Consider the following 12,952-nt stretch of genomic DNA (forward strand, 5'->3'; position numbering starts at 1 on the left):
AAGTGATATCTGTTGGAATCACAATGAGGACTTACGTTGCTTGGTTCAAGACCTATCCATTCTCATGTTTCATGATTGATTTACACTCCATGATTTAGGTCATCCTTGAGCAACATCTTGACTTAGCCAAATTTTGTTTTTTGTACCCTAATTCTTTAATTTTGACCCCTTACTAGCATTGCCTTAGGTTTTATTGGAATCCTTGCTTCTCTAGCATGGGCACATTTCTAGGGTTCATTCGCACAAATTGCTCTTGATGAGAAAGCTAGTATCATGACTGTTACCCCCTTATTTGTCTGCTTATAGCTTATCAAGTAGGGGTCATCATTTTATTAAGTATTGCAAAGCTTTAGTCTTCATTAATTTGAGTTTCATACTCATCTGTTGAACCCTTTATAAAGTTCAAAATTATGGTTCAAAGGAAATATGGTCTATTAAGTTCTAAGTCTTCATTAGCATAGTCATTGAACTTGAACTCTGAACCTTTCCGGTTCAAGGTTCAAGGTTCAATCGGTCTTTTGTCTTATGTATTGTAGTTGTCCCTTTAATGCCAGTCCTTGTGGTCATCTTGAACTTGAACCACTGAACCACTCTTGGAATGGTTCAAGGTTCAAGGTTCATTTTTGCATCATTGAAATTTTCTTTTGTTTCGTTCTTCCTTGCCGCAAGTGTTGATCTTTTGTCTTTTAACTTTGAATCAATGAACTTCTTTTGAAATAGTTCAAGGTTCAAAACGTTGTTTCAAATCAGTCCGATGGTGTTTAGGAGGTAAAGGCGACACGATGGGAGTAGAATATTCCTCGTTTTCAGTGTCTTCAAACTATAATTATGGAAAGCAATCATGAGAAAGCATGTTGACTGTGCGGAATTGATTTTTAATTAATGAGCATGTCAGAACTATATCAAATCATGGGAAGTTTTACACGGATAAATGAGTTGGGGTGAAGCATGCTTTGGTATTTTTCAGTGTTTTTCATCCTTAAATATGATGCTTCTCAGGTAAGAAAATTATTGTTGTTGCTGGCGAAGAGTAAGGACACGAAAGGTAATTTAGCTCAATTTTTCCGAGGGTTACATAGTTTGTTGGTGAAGACAGGTGAGTTTAATCACTTACCTCCCCTACTCTGTTTTAGCTCTGAAATTGGTTAGTGTAATTCCTTGCCTGGGGGTTGAATGTTGTCTGATTGATGCAATTTTAAGTAAACATGAGACCAACTCTTCTGAATTTGGATCGAACATCATGCTTAATTAGTACCCTTCCAAAATTAGATGATACAGCTTTAGTTCAAGATGAGTTAGAGAATTTTCTAGAAAGGGCTAAGAATCCAGAGGCCAATTCCATGACAGAAAAGATAGTTCACAGCGGTCTTGTTGAAGCCGCTGCTTTCCCAATCACTGCTCCTTGCCCAGAATTAGTGTATGCATGCATGAGCAAATATGATGCTAGTAACGGGTGTATTAGGGCCAATAATGGAGATATGTTAGTGCGGATTGACAAAGAAACAGTAATGGCTGCGATTGGGATCCCTCACAAAGAGTCATATGAAGATTGGTCCATAGGAACCTCATATGCATTTTTCTCTAAGAAGAAAAGTGTTTATCGAAGTGTCATTGCTAGAAATTAGCTCCCTAAAATGCAGAAGGGAGGTTCTAGGTTACCTAAACCCTTGACAAGGGAGCATTTTATTATAGAAGTGAGGGATATTGTAATTCTTTTGAATAGGCTTAAGGGGAATTCACATGCTTTCTATTGGGAAGACTGGATGTATTTTTACATTCAGTTGTTATTATCTAGCGAGAAATACCTTGATTGGGTGCAAGTAATTGCAGAGAGATTGCATGAAGGTTTGAGTAATTTTGTTGGAATAACCAGTTTTCATATGTCTTCCTACCTATTTTATATTTTAGCCTGCATCAAAGAATGGCCAGGATTATATCAAGAACCTTGGGTTGATGGAATGAAAGTCTATGATTTCTATCCACACTTGCAGAGACAGAGGTATACAGAAAACTTCTTGAGATGGAATGATGTCTTTGTAGGAAGATTAACTTTTGAACTGCAGGGAAATATGAATAAGAGGATGTCATCTAAAGCATTAAAATTTATTAGTACTTATGCGAGTTGTTTTATTCAATTTCCTAGGTTCACTTATATTAGAATTGGAGGCTTTGAAGATGAACCTTTCAAATTGCCCAGATATACTCTTGATAGTTATGTACTCCTGGAAGTCTCCCGACAGTTAGCTCATGTTGATAAGAAATTAGGGATGAAAAGTGAGTTTGGAGCAATTTTCCCAATTGAACTTGGATATTACAGCTGCAAAACTACCTCTGATGCATTGAATTTAGAAGTGGAACTCAAGAAAATGAATCCGCAGCCTTAAGTTGCTCGGCAGGGTTTGACAATAAAGGATATGCAATAAAACATCTGAATGTTGATGTGAACTTTTCACATATACCCCAGTTGGAAGACTAATGGGAAGATTGTTGTGATGAATTTGAAGTCCGAAGAAGATTATGGTCAAGGTTCACCTTACGGCAAATCATTACTATGAAATTATCAATGAACATAGCAGGATTACATGAAGAGGAAGGTGAAGATGTATTGGACCTGAAGTTCAATAAAAGAATTCATAAGCAACCTATTCCTGAAGTTGACTGGGACAGGAGAGAAGAAGAAAATATCCAGTCTAGAACCTTTAATGTTATAAGGAGAATAGAAAAGTGGTTAAGAAACCATAAATCTAGAATGAGACTGACCACTACCCCAGTTGAGAAATTAGTTGAGCAACCCCATACTGTTGCACAAACACTCATTTCTTCCTCTGACATAGTTGTTGATATTGCAGGTGCTACTGATATGAAGAGTGAGAAGGTTCAAACTATGAGGTTCAAGGAATCACTATTTGGCTCCTCATCAATTCAAGTCACCCATTCCAGAAGTAAGAAGAAAAGTAAAGAACCTACAAGAGAAGAAGATATCATAATACTTGATACTGAAGAAGCACAAGTAATTATGGGTGAACCAGTAGCAGATATCCCGGCAACTCAAGATGCAGATAAACAAAAAGAACAACCTAAGGATAATCCCAATCAGGTGACCACTTTAGCTATCATGGATTCATCAGAATATCAAATGCCGCCAGCAAAGGAATCTCCAAATGTTTCCAGATGGTTGGGAGCCTCAATCAGCAAGAAATGAAATGTGGTTCCTATCAGCATTCCAATAGAAGATATGGTGAGTAGGTGCCTCGGAAAAATGTCTAAGCCTAAGAGGCTAAAAGCAGAGGCCATGCTGGAGGTGGATGAGAATACAGGGCATTGGGTAGCTGAAATGGCTAAGCCAACTTCGGACAAAGATCCAGAAAATGCTACTGAGAAGGACTTTTCCATTGAAAAGATTGATTTAGGAACTGCTTCTAGGGCTACTGACGCAAAACATTTAGAGTCTTCCACTAAAAGGATGTTATCTATAACATGGAAGGATGAGAAGGACAAGTGGGAACTAAAACAAGTTGTTAGATAGATGCCAGAATACATCAATGCCATACATCATCCCAGTCTGCAACCCCTATTGCAAATTTCTCTGTGTTTTGATCCTAAATCGCCAATGAACCAAAATTTGTTGGATAAGGTTCAGAGGAATCATATGATGGCGGAAACCTTCGATGAGTGGCTTGAATCCATAATTCAATAGGGAGCAAGGTATATTACTAATCTGATCAGGGTATATGAGGATGCTATAACTATAACTTAGGAGCTTGAAATAGAGGTGACAACATGGGAAAAAGAAAGGAAAAAATGGGTAGCAGTGTTGATTCAAATGAAAGATGTGCAAAAATATGGTGTCATGAATTTTCTCACTAAAAAGGTGGTAAAAGATTTAGATGACAAGATATTGTATGTGGCAAAAGAAAACATTGAATGGAGAAATTCAATCACTAAGCAAGGCCATGAAGAATCCATTAAGTTGTTGAAAGAATTGAAAGAACTCATTGTTGTAATGCAGAAAGATTTGAAGTGCATTGATGTATAGCTTCTCAAGGAAGACAGACAAACCATCGAGCAAACAGTGGATATGGTGGAGGATTTCAAAGGAAAGATGAACCTAGTTAAAGAATCAAAATCTTTAACCAAAGATGACTTCTCCAGAGTTGTCAGAATTGAATCTATGTTGGTTGTCTGTTCTGATCACTTGGAAATGCACAAAATTAAAGTTATGGAAGTGAGTATGGACAAAGAGGTTTGGAAGCAATGCATCTTGCACATTGAGCTCCCACATTATTAGGTTGTTCACAACTTTTCAACGACTCATATGGAGTGGCAAAATATACATGGCACAACACACCAATAAGACAAATCAAGAACCATTTCCTGTTCTGCAATTATAGCTCTAATTACAGCTCTTGGTCATTTTAGTTAATTTGAGTTACGAATGGTTGTTTCTTGAAGCTTTGTGTTTAGCTATTAGGTTATCCTGGTGGCTATAAATATTAGTAATGGATGTTTTGGCATGGATCCATAAAAATTTTGTAAAAATTGAGATCGTAGACTGTTTTATTTGTTAATTTCAGTGAAATATTCCATCTTTGAATGGAATGGAATGTCTGATACAGCTTTTGAAACCTGTGCATTTGAATATATAAAAGATTTCTATTGGGATATTTATATGTTCATGTATTGGATTCCTTTCTCTAATTTTCATCTAATATCAAGTCTGTGAATCAATCTGATGAATGAAATTAACTGAAAGCATTTGAATATTTTGATTCCCCTTGTCCTGTGAGGCATGAGCGAGTATCAATTAGAGTTCAAATATTTCGATCACTTTATATAGGTTGATCGTTATTTGAAGTTTAATGTTTTGTTGTGCATTCTGATAATCGTTGTGAGACGTTCATTTTGTGTTGACAAGTGAATGTCAAAACCCTTCTTTGCTTTCCAGTTAGAAGTGAATTATATGATAAAATCTGGTCAAAATTCATTGCATATCATATGGGGAGATGTACCCTTATGCAGAGGGTAAATCAACATTATTTACCCAACTGTTGGTTTTCATTGGTTTTCTACTAGGCGAAGATGAGTATTTGTTAATAAATTTTGGGAAATCCAATCTATTAACTAACAATGACCATGACTTAAACAAAATTTTAACTTAGTCAAATTATCTCCTCCAAACTTCTATGAGGTCATCGCCTTCATTCTTCATCATTTGGATGTCTTTTGTCATTGGAAGGTAATTCTTGACCACCATACCTCAATCTTGACCTATGCTATACCCTAAAACCCTATAACCTAGTCATGTTTAAAATTCAGATCTTGGTGACTTGATCACTTAATATAGCTTAATCATGAAGGTCTCATCTAACTCCGACTCCAACACTTAAGAAAATCAACCCTAGCAACCAAGTACTTTGGGAAATATCTTGCAACTTGACAACAAGGGTAATGATGGAGGAATGGAAGGTGAGACCTATAGAGGTGTGAGAGAGAGAGAGGGTGAGAGGAAGAGATAATGACCTGAAGAGGGTAGAGAAAGAGAAGTAGAGAGAGAGAGAAGAAGAGAGGGATGGAGAAAGAGACCTAGAGAGGGGAGAGAGAAGAGAGATAGTAGAGAGGGATAGAGAAGAGAGATAGAAGAGAGATACCAATGTCAATCTTTTTCTATAAAATAAAATTTCTGAAAAATCGGCCTATCGTCAGAATTCCGACTCCAAAGGATAAAATTTTGACAGAGTAGTGCTATCAGATGCACAACATCCTCGTCGGAACTCTCCTGGAGGCCATCATAAATGATGGCCTCCAGGAGAGTTCCGACGAGGATGTTGTGCATCCAACGGCACTCCTCTGTCGGAATTCCGACGATAGGTCGAGATCGCGATGGTATTATTTTGGTGTATGAACATCCATGGCAGCCATCGGAAAGGTTGGAGGTGATGTCGGAATTGCGATGACCACAAGGATAGTCGGAACTTCCGACACAAAGTTTTCGACAGCTTTTTTTGTCATTAGTGCGACGAAAGTGTGTCGAAATTCCAACAATTTGCCGTGGAAATTTTGACCCAAATGTACTAGTGTAAAGATTCTATCTTTCATTTGTTGAATCTGTAGTCCAATGAAGAACTTGATCTCCCCTATATGTGACATCTCAAACTCCTTTTTCATCTCATCTGCAAAATCATGACTCATCTTGTCATCTCCTCCAAATATTATGTCATCAACAAATACCTCACAGATCAGAATCCGATCTTCTTTTGACTTCAAGTAGATATTACTATCCTCACTTGTTCTCTCAAATCCAATCTTCACAAGATGGGAGTGCAAGCATTCATACCATGCTCTAGGTGCTTGCTTTAGTCCATACAAGGCCTTATGTAGCCTACACATCATGTCACTATCTTCTGATAGGGCAAACCCATCTGGTTGCTCTGTATACACCTCCTCTTCTAGTATCCCATTCAGGAATGCAGACTTTACATCCATTTTATATACTTTGAATCCCTTGAATGTTGCATATGCAAGAAGCATACGAACTCCTTCCAATCTAGCTACTGGAGTAAAGGTTTCTCCATAGTCTTCTCCATCTTCTTGGGCATATCCTTTACACACCAATCTGGCTTTGTTTCTAACCACTGAGCCATCTTCATTCAACTTGTTTTTGAAAACCCATTTGATGCCAATGACATTTTTATGCTTCAGTTTGGGTACCAAAGACCATGTACCATTCTTTTCTATCTAGTCAAGTTCCTCTTCCATTTCCTTGATCTAGTCTTCATCTTTATGTGCCTCTCTAAATGTTTTAGGCTCAAATTCAGAGATCATGCAAGAGTTTTCTCTGATCTTTCTTCTTGTAAGAATTCCTACATCCTTGTCTCCTATGATCTGCTTTGGATCATGATTCAACTTTACATACCTAAGAATGATCTTAGTTGTTTCCTCTTGCTTTTCTTCTTCATCAGCATCAATATCCACCGGTGTAGGAGCATTGTTATTGGTGCTTGGTTATTTTGCAACCGGTTCCAAGATAGTTACTACTAGTTCAACTCCTACTTTCTCACTATCAGTTTCCTTAGATTTCTCAGAGGTTTCATCAACTCTAACATTGATTCTTTCAACAATTCTTTGAGTCCTATCACTAGTACATTCAGAGCTGATTTTCGACGGCCGTTTGTCGGATTTGCGATGAATTTTCATCAGAGTGCCGACAAAATCAACCGTCGAAAACTTGGCATTGGATTGGTTGACGATGCCATACCCATCAAAAATATGACAATCCAATGGACTTTGTCGACAGTCAAAGAAGTCGTCGGAATCAGTAGATTTCATCGCAAAGCCGATGATGATTTGGAACTTCGCACCGATGGTGATGTTTTTTTATCCGACGCTTGTGTCATCGGTCCATTCAGAGACATCGATGACCATCCGACTACGAAGTGTCGTTGCACATACAGCATCCTTGTTGAATGTTTGTGTCATTTGAGTTGGAAGTGCGACGACTCTAGAACATTTCACCGACAAGAACGTTGTATGTCTGCTGATTACATTGTCGGTCGAAAGCTTGGTATTTGTCGTAATTCCGATGATGATAATTTTTATCAAAAAAAAATTATTATTATCCATCGAAAGCAGAGAGGGTCTTCATCGACTAGAAAATTTCTTGAGGAAATAATACTATCCGTGTAACATAAAAAGGACCCACCGAAAGGAGCGTTTTCATCAAAAGAATAATATCGATCAGATAAAAGGAAGCTACATCGATAAAAGATATCAATGAGGATATAGGTTTTGAGGAGGTTAAAAGGAATGTTCTCAATATGCGTGGTTTTGCCGATGTAACTTTATCAGTAAAGAACGATAAGGGAAAATAAAGAAAAGCTTTGATGAGATTATAGACTCATTTATTGATGGGGCATAGTGATATCGATGAAAGAAGTATTTTGATGGAAAAATAAAGGAGGACACCAAAGCCCAAGGTTTCTTTGACATAAGACCTGATGGATATCATATATGTTTCGATGAGGAGACAACCATACTAACCGAATATAGTATTTCGATGAAGCAAAAAAATACTTGATCGAAGTAATATTCGAAACAAAAGTATTGTCGATAGAAATAAAGAGATCGATGGACTAAAGAAACAAATGATCGAAAGACATATCCTCATTGAAATTATTATTGATTGCCATGAAAATCAGAAACAAATCCTAGGGAAGGTCACATCGTCGTTAAATTCAAACATGTGCCCAAGTGACCATTGTCCAAACCACCATTACTAACTAATTAAATACACCATAAGTAGTGGATCAACATCAAAGGACACAACATTAAGGAATTCACAGGCAACAAACTGAAAGTAGGAATTGGTCAAATTCATAGATAAATCTTAGTAATTCCAAGTAAGTTGTTTGCACACAGGCCTCTTTTTTAAAATTCAAATGGAATCATCATCTAAAACTAATAAGACCAGAAAGGGAAAAGAACCTATCGCTACAGAAGAAAAACCTAAAAGACAAAAAAGGGAAGGGCGTTCTTTGGCCTAGGACCTAATTGACCAGTGGCCATCATCCATTTTGAGGTCCAAGAAGATTAGAGCTGATGAGGAAGGCCTGAAGGACCGGTTTGAGGACCTTGGAGACATATGGATAGAATTGAGAGGGTATGAATTATTCATATATGGGTACAACAAAAGAGTTTCCCCTCAACCTATCAACAATTTATGGTGATTGAACTTAGGAAGGTTAGTTGTGGCTAATGTATCCATGAATGTGGAGCTCATGAAGGCATTGGAAAACAATTATGACCCTAAAACCAGGACCATATATAACTACATGGGTGAGCAAATTATTGCAATCATAAAGGAGGTTATTGACACTGTGTTCAAGTTGGATTGGGGATTTGAAAAATTGATTGACCTCAAGAAGTTAACAAGTGAGTATTTTAACCTAGAGCACATTTACAAAACGTGGAGACTCCCTATACATAGACCTAGGAATGCAGGGTCCTTAGTGCCACTAGGTCAGGATGACAAAGCTCCCTGTGATGTCAACTCTTTCCATCCATATTTCAAGTATACCTATTACTGTGTTGCCCAAGTGCTAGGGATAAAAGCCCATCCTTTGATGGATATTGCAGCCATGGTCATTTGTACGGATTTGCAGTCTAAGGACCCCCACTTCTTTGATTTTTCTGCTTATTTGGTTGAGGTTTTGAATCATGGGTTAGAAAAGTTAAAGGGGGATGTCATCAATGTTCATTTCAAGCATTATTCCTTACTTATGCATATGCTATTGTATGTGGGCCAAGATGAAGGGTTATGGCCAGAAGAGTTATGTGTCAGGACATATGACAATGCTAGGATGAGAAAACCAGTGCAACTATGGGTTTCTTCATGGGACCAGAGGTATGTGAATAATCAATATTGGCATTTTGAGGAAATCTTTTTCAAGCCATTATATAGACTATTGGGATGCCCATGCAATCATGCTCTTGCACCAGAGGTTCAAAGATTCCTAAGACCAAAAGATTTCACTGAAGATCCCTCAATTGAACACAATTGGGGAGATTGGTATTGTTTTTCAGACTGCACACAAGTCAAGGTATATAGGTTCGAAGGGAGACCATACTTACTACCACTTACAGTCCCTAATAGAGTGGCTTGTCTGGAAATTGTGAGGCAACTATTAACAGTGAGTACAGAACATCGGACAAGCCATGGGAAACAATCAATTGTACCTGGGTTAGTATTTTCAAATTTTATTGTGAAAAGTTCAAAGAGTTATGGCTTGCTGTAGAAAAAATTGGATTATTATGGCATGGCTATGGGGGATCCAAGGCCCAATTTTGATCCTGAAGGATACATAAGGATAGCCCGGTCATCACAAAAGCTGGAGGTGGGAGAGCATAAATCTTACCTACCGAATGACCTCATTAAGAACATTGGCAGAGAAGAGGCCAGAGTGAAGCGAATAAAGTTTGAGAAAGAAATGGAAGCTTATAAATGGAAGATTTTTAGAAGGAAAATGGATGAGAACATGCTACACAAGATTGAAGACCCCTTGGATTTGGCCAACAAACTTATGGAGCATGAATTGGAAATACTTGAGGGAGTCCCATCTCATGTTTTTAGGGATTACATTGATACTATTAGGAATACAGAGCCTTTGGCTCATATGTCTCCTGCTTCCACATCTGGCATTGTTCCATTCACTCCTCAAGAGGATTACCCCCTGGTTATGTAGAGGATACACCGATAGACTTGGCAATAGGACAACTGAATGTCCGAGAAGTGGCTAACATCAGATTCCTAGAGCATGAGGATTTCATTGTTGATAGTGACTTCATTGCTTCCAAGGAGTTCACCGCATTCCTCTATCAACATAAAGGATCTTAAATTAGGAATAACATGAGAAATAGTAAAGAAGAGAAGGGGCTTCAAAAGTTACAAGAGGAGATGGATCTTGTGATGAGAGAAATGACACTTGAGAAGGGAATACAGTTGCTTAAGGAAGCTGGTGTGCTATTATACTCTAGATGGGACATGAACTCTGCCTTGTTGTTTGATGGATTCCTCAAGAAACAGGACCTAAGTGAGAAAATGATGCCAAAAGAGATTGATAAACTCTTTAGAGGATCAAGATATGATCCAGATCAGAAGGCTCTTCTACAGTGGGCTATCTATCCCAAAGATAAAAGACCTATAAGGGTTGATACAGAAGAAGCTTTTGGACATTTGATGGTGCAGCAGGTTGGAAAGGCTGACCCTAGAACAACTGCCAAACTAAATTTGGATGTCGCTAAATTGAACCAAGATCAAATAGAGTTTATGGTCCGAGAAAATTCTACATACAAAAGCTTATATGAGAAAACCAATGAAGAAAAACAGAGGCTGCAAGCAAGATTGCTTCAGATTGATACAAGTACCAATCAAACAGGGATAACATACGGTGTTGATAGAGATGCCATGGATTCTTTGACAGATGCTATGTATTGGAGGAACAAAGTTGAAAAGACATCTCGGCAAGTAAAAAAGGAACATCAAAAGATGGATAAGTTAGTTCTCGAGGTCATTGAGCATAGATTCAAAAGTATGGTGTAGGTTGCAGAAATCTATTGGAAGACATACACTGGAATAGTCAAATCTTTGAAAGAGCATGAAAGGCTCAGATCTTGGTTGGAAGGCATGATGAATGCCAACAGTCTGATGAATCTGGGTGAGAAAATTGAAGTCGAGGCTTACTTGAAGTCCCATGATGAATTGGCAAATCAATTAAGGAAAGAGCTTCAAAGGCTTGATGATGGGAATACCCCTAGGGTACCCTCTTTTTACAGTAATGGTGAGTTAGTATCGTTGGAACATTGGAAACAAAAGTTCAGTGATGAGAAGAATCGAGTAGTAGCAGAGTTGGATTGGGACAAAGAATTGTCACTTTATGTTAACCATATTCTATCCAATCATTTCTAGACAGAAAGCGTCATGAGGACACTAAACAATGGCGTTCTAATGTATAAAGATGATAAGTACATTGAACACATAGGAATGCTGAACTTGTTTATCTTCCAGTTTGTTAACAAAAGTGTTAATTAATAGTTGTGTGCTGAAAAGCCATGATGTTTGGTGACAATGTATACCCTCATATAAATGAGGGAACTTTTGTAACAATAAGGATCATTAGAGAAGAAGTAGAATATAGCCCCAGGCTTACTATTGTACCATTTTGCGAACATACACAATATAATCAGTCATCTTACCTTTGTGTATATGTTGTGGATTACTGCATCTTTCTATAGGTAGTTGCTTGTGATATTATCTAAAGGAGATAAGGTTACTTATGTTCTTCCAGTAAAACTTTGTGTTTCATATTGTGGATTTGAATAAAAGATTTACTTGTGAATTGTAATTGTTCCTCGTATTTCTTCCTTGGATGGTCTCTTAAGGTTAGAGTTAAATTTGTTCAAGCAATTTATAATAAAGACATTGAAGTAGAGCTCATAAGAAACAATAACTGACAAACTCATCGAGAGGGGGTGGGTTCAAAAAATTGTCTCATAAGTTTACACAATAAGTCCTAAAGAAATATAAAGACTCTGTAGCCCAAATAACAAAGAAAGGCACTGGTCATCCATAAACTACAACTTATCAATTTCACATTTTCATATAAAAATAATAAGAATAGTTGAGTAGGAATTCTAGAATAACTTAGCAATAGTGTATATATATCGAATATCTTCTACAACAACAATCTTGAACTCATCTGCTATATCTCCATCCTAGGAACTTATGCCATTCTGAGATAAGAGGAAAGTCTGATCAAAACACTAAATCTTCTATAAAAAGCACTAGTTGAAGGAATAATTACTGAGTAGGTATACCCGCCTAGGTGCTGCAGAGCCTAAAGTGAGAGAGCTAGTAACCAAATAGGTTCACTCTATAAGTTGGTCAGATCAATTGGAGGGTTTGAGCATAGGAGTAGGCATTTTCTTAGAACCTATCCAATCTGTTGATTTGAGACCCAACAAGGCGCACCATGGTTGAGATTGTCCAACTTCCTAGTCTCACTCTATGACTAAGCTCATGCCATATCTAAATCAAAGACATCTCAAATACATCATCGGTGGAAAGCTGTAAAATACCATTTTCATACATAAGCAAGACATACACAATTGGGCACAATCACCAAGAGAATGGTAAAAAGTGTGTTTGAGATCATTGTCCTAATTGTGGTGTGGTCATGAAGAGATCACTGTAAATTTGTCAACCTCTTCATGACCATACCACAATTAGGACAATGATCTCAAACACACTTTGTTCTCTTTGTAATTGTGCCCAATTGTGTATGTCTTGCTTATGTATGAAAATGGTATTTTGCAGCTTTCCACCGACGATGTATTTGAGATGTCTTTGATTTAGATATGGCATGAGCTTAGTCGTAGAGTGAGACTAGGGAGTTGGACC

The sequence above is a fragment of the Cryptomeria japonica genome, chromosome 3 (genome assembly GCF_030272615.1).
Source record: "Cryptomeria japonica chromosome 3, Sugi_1.0, whole genome shotgun sequence".
Classification (NCBI taxonomy): Eukaryota; Viridiplantae; Streptophyta; class Pinopsida; order Cupressales; family Cupressaceae; genus Cryptomeria; species Cryptomeria japonica.